We start from the raw sequence: 5,038 nt of genomic DNA on the forward strand, positions 1-5,038 counted from the left end.
TGTGCGCACTCACCAAGATGTGTAGCCCTGCTCCGCCATATCGCCGAAAACAGTGGGTTCCGCGACTGTGGTTAACACAGATTCAGGTCCCGGTGACACCCGTAAGATAGGGTTTCTGCTTATCCTTCACAATCCGACGTCCTAGCAGTTACTTTTAGGTGACAACATGATGATACGTCCCGGCAGCAGCTAGTAATCACTAGCTGAATGTGTTGCAATTGAAATGGGAATGATGGTTTGCTATCGTTAGGTGGACAAGACAAAGCAACCCGAGAAAAAAAATACTGATGTTATTTTCGTCGGTTTCGCTAATGTCCTGCCGTCACCCCAGCCGAGAAGGCTTGGTCTCCAACGATGCTACACCCCCTGTAAATCCATATTCAGCATAATGTATCCAGGCTAAATTCGGATATTCCTCAAGTCTGCACCCCTAGCTGTTATGGAAGACGTTCAGCTTTGTTTTCTATGGCGAGAGTCACGGGAACGCGCAAAATCGCCCTGCTGTAGAGCTTTACTAGGACGTGCACAGAAACGCTTCTGTGCACTGAGAATGCGTGCAATGGTTTCCCTTCAGTTGGCAGCATTGCATCCTATCATATACACCTACAACTAAAGCCCTGAGCATTACGCCGATGGTAAAAATGTAATTTACGGTTGTACATTAAGACGTTTCATTCATTGTCGAATCATTTGATCTAATCCTCAAAACATGATTTTACTGACAAAATACTAAAACAGACAACCTCTCAAAATTATACACATTGAATTCATGATTAAGATTAGAAATGGGTAACAAAAACAAAATGTTGTGAACAAATTACAAGGGAATACTGAGGTTTCTAAAAAGAAGAAGTGGGACAAAATACATTTATATTATTTTGCAAAGAAAGACTTGTTTAGTGATGAACTGGCCTCTGTCACAGAAATTATAGGACGTGTTTATTCAAATCTCTTAACAGGTTATTTTCAGTATATCAGTTGATGCTCCTGGGTTATAAGCCCTCTGGGCAAAAGAGAGGTACATTGGGCTACACAACAACTAAATATAAAACACAATGGTGTGTTACAATAAGCCAGTCAAGTAAAATCTATTGAAAATATTTTAGGCCTTACATGTTGTGATGCCCCAGTATGTTGATCAGTGTAATTTCAAAATTGCTGGATCCAATGCTGGCTCTGTTGCCCTCTGTTTGGTGACAATGAACTCTTTCAGGATTTTGCCGATCGCATCTATAAAGGTAAACAAGAATTGCAGTGCTGCCGTTAGAAACCTGCAATAGGAGAATTTGCAGATTGTTCACAAGATAATCCAGTTTTCCCAGTTTCCCTTTTAGTACTTTTAAAGCTCTGGAAGGGCAATAGTCACTCACAGCACTTCAGTTGTGCTGCCTTTAATATTATTGCATCTACACATCCTTAAAAAGATTCAGGGAATGGGCTTGTCCTATTGTTGACATGTACAAGCCTCAATATAAAAGTGTTGGTTGGTGATGGTTCCTGGAGAGTGGCTGTCTTGGATGACACGTCTCTTTAACATTGCGTGGAAGTCGGGTACAGTGCCCAAGGAGTGGCAGACTGGGGTGGTGGTTCCCCTGTTCAGATTGGGGGACCAGAGAGTGTGTGCCAATTACAGGGGTATCACACTTCTCAGCCTCCCCGGTAAAGTCTACTCCAAGGTGCTGGAACGGAGGGTTCAGACGATTGTCGTACCTCAGATCGAAGAGGAACAATACAGTTTGAACAACTGACCAGCTCTTTACTCTCACAAGGATCCTGGAGTGGGCTTGGGAGTATGCCCATCCAGTCTACATGTGCTTTGTAGATCTGGAGAAGGCGTATGACTGTTGGAGTATGGGGTGAGGGGGGCCCTTCTCGGGGCTATCCAATCCCTGTACATCCAAAGCGAGAGCTGTGTCAGAGTACTCGGCAGTAAGTCGGACTCTTTCCAGGTGAGGGTTGGCCTTCGCCAGGGCTGCACTTTGTCACCAATCCTGTTTGTGATATTCATGGACAGGATATCGAGGCGTAGTCGTGGCGAGGAGGGGCTGCGGTTCGGTGGGCTTGGGATCTCGTCACTGCTTTTTGCGGATGATGTGGTCCTGATGGCATCATCGGTCCGTCACCTTCAGCTCTCACTGGATCGGTTCGCAGCTGAGTGCGAAGCGGTTGGGATGAGGATTAGCACCTCTAAATCTGTGGCCATGGTTCTAAGCAGGAAACCGGTGGAGTGCCAACTCCAGGTAGGGAATGAGTCCTTACCCCAAGTGAAGGAGTTCGAGAAGAGTGCTGAGCCGTAAGGCAAAGCTCTCGATCTACCGGTCGATTTTCGCTCCTACCCTCACCTATGGCTATGAAGCCTGGGTCATGACCGAAAGAACGAGATCGCGGGTACAAGCGGCCGAAATGGGTTTCCTCAGGCGGGTGGCTGGTGTCTCCCTTAGAGATAGGGTGAGAAGCTCGGCCATCCGCGAGGAGCTCAGAGTAGAGCCGCTGCTGAGCCAGTTGAGGTGGTTTAGGCATCTGGTAAGGATGCCCCCTGGACGCCTCCCTAGGGAGGTGTTCCAGGCATGTCCAGCTGGGAGGAGGCCTTGGGGAAGACCCAGGACTAGGTGGAGAGATTATATCTCCACACTGGCCTGGGAATGCCTCGGGATCCCCCAGTCAGAGCTGGTTAATGTGGCTCGGGAAAGAGAAGTTTGGGGTCCCCTGCTGGAGCTGCTCCCCCCGCAACCCGATCCCGGATAAGCGGATGAAGATGGATGGATGGATGGATGGATGGATGGATGGTTGGAACCAACAGCAAACACTTTTTATAGCCACACTAGAGGATTTAAACTTTGGTCCAAACTGATATTTCTCAACAACAGTTTGATGGATTGCCATGAAATTTTGTACAGACATTCATGGTCTCCAGAGGAAGTCTACCGACTTTGGTGGTGTTTCTTTCAGTGTCATCTTCTGGTCAAAATTTTAATTTGCAATGAGCATTTTCACCTCACAGAGCCGTTAGCAGAGGAGGCAGCAGGGGCCAGTGCTCCCCCTCCCACTTCATTGACTGTGCCCCCAAGCATCTCAATGTTTTCTGATGACTGTAATAAAATTTAGGCTAACAGCCTACCTTCAGGCAATCTCACTCTTTCTCTGTCCTTTTCTTCTTTACTATGCCCTATGCTGTTCTTCTTCCTTCCTATAGATTCTGAAATGTTCTGACTATGGATACTAGGGCTAAACAATTTTGGAAAATAATCTCATGATTTTTTAAACCAACATAGCGATTTAATATGTGATTCATTTTTAAGCTCTTTACCTTCTGTATTATTCAGAATGGACAAGCAGTAAATCAGTGTATAGTATAACCAACACAATATTAGATAGAATTACACTGTTCTTTCTTGTGGGTCAGGCCTGTGTTATGATGAATTAGGTATAATTATTATTATTATGAGCAATGGTGGAGAAGATATATCAAATTATAATAATATGAGAAAGATAATTTGAGTTAAGTCATGGCATTAAATAATATGATATAATATCATCATGTCGGCCTACCTACAGACCACAAGAAAATACAATACAAAAAATACAATACAATACAAAACCCACATTTCATCCACCAATTAATGCATCCTTATCTCAGCTCAGATCTCCTAGGAGTCCATCTTTCTGTATCCCAGTAAGCAAACAAAAAAATACTCAGTTTGAGGTTCAATTCAAAAGTTGGCCAACGAAAATAAAACAAAAGTGAGTCCCCCTTCTCCCCTGCAGCCTGTGATGCTGGTGGCTGTAACCGGGCAGTAACTCGGGACAGACTGGGCCTCGTTTGGACTTGTGCATTTGGTTTGAAACACTGTTTCACAGATATTTCCTGAGCTGACTGGTGGCTGTGTGTGCGACGTAGGCGCCGATCGCCACGATACGCTAACCTTACGTGTGTCTTTCTATTGTGCATTTCTCCTGTCCGTCAAAACCTCGGATGGCCCGACGATTTCACCCATCACCACCACCAAGTTACCCGCGGGTGGCAAGTGCTGCTTTCATGACACTAAAGAGTGACACTAAAGTTTATGTAGTGTCAGCTTCTGGCTAGCTTGTACAACAAGAAGGTACAGCGTAACGTGCAGACTGCTTTCCTCTTGGGTGTCATGTGACCAGAGAGTAATCGCAGCCTTTGCGATTAGAAAATCTCGTTTTATTACATTGCGATAATATCGCAAATGCAATTAATAGTTCAGCCCTAATGGATACTGACTTAACTGAATTAGTCTATTCTACAAATAACCACCAGTAACAGAGGAGGCTTGATGTGTGGATTGCATATGACTGTTATATGAGTGATAATCAGCGGATAAGGCAGGCCAGGTCATAAAAATTTACTTTCTGATTAATAGCAGATGGGCTGCCAGTGGGTGAAATAGAGTGAAGCGTCTTCCCATTAAGAGAGACGCTATGTGCATTTACGCACAAGGCACAGCAGCATAACTTCACTGATAATTTAAATTGCAGATAGGTTAATTAGGGCCCGAGCACGACCGTGCGAGGTCCCTATTGAATCTGCTCGGATTATTTTTAGGGCCCGAGCACGACCGTGTGAGGTCCCTATTGAATCTGCTCGGATTATATTTAGGGCCCGAGCACGACCGTGCGAGGTCCCTATTGAATCTGCTCGGATTATATTTTTTTTTTTTTTTTTTTTTTTTTTTTTTTTTTTTTTTTTTTTTTTTTTTTTTTCTGCAAAGTAGGCCCAAATGACATGGCCTAAACATACTCGAAAACTCACCAAAATTTGCAAACATGTCAGAACCGGTGAAAAATTTCGTATTCTACAAGTTTCGCACATGGGCGTGGCAAAATGACTCGCTAGCGCCACCTTGAAAATTGGAAATGATTAGCCCCTCGTTCACGTTCAACCTACATGTACGAAATTTTCTGGGGACATGTATCGTATCAAGACGCACAAAAAAGCCTCAAGAACCCATAGCCTAAAGTCAACAGGAAGTCGGCCATTTTGAATTTTATGGCCATTTTTGGATGATTTACA

This window comes from Micropterus dolomieu, linkage group LG13 (assembly GCF_021292245.1).
Source record: "Micropterus dolomieu isolate WLL.071019.BEF.003 ecotype Adirondacks linkage group LG13, ASM2129224v1, whole genome shotgun sequence".
Classification (NCBI taxonomy): Eukaryota; Metazoa; Chordata; class Actinopteri; order Centrarchiformes; family Centrarchidae; genus Micropterus; species Micropterus dolomieu.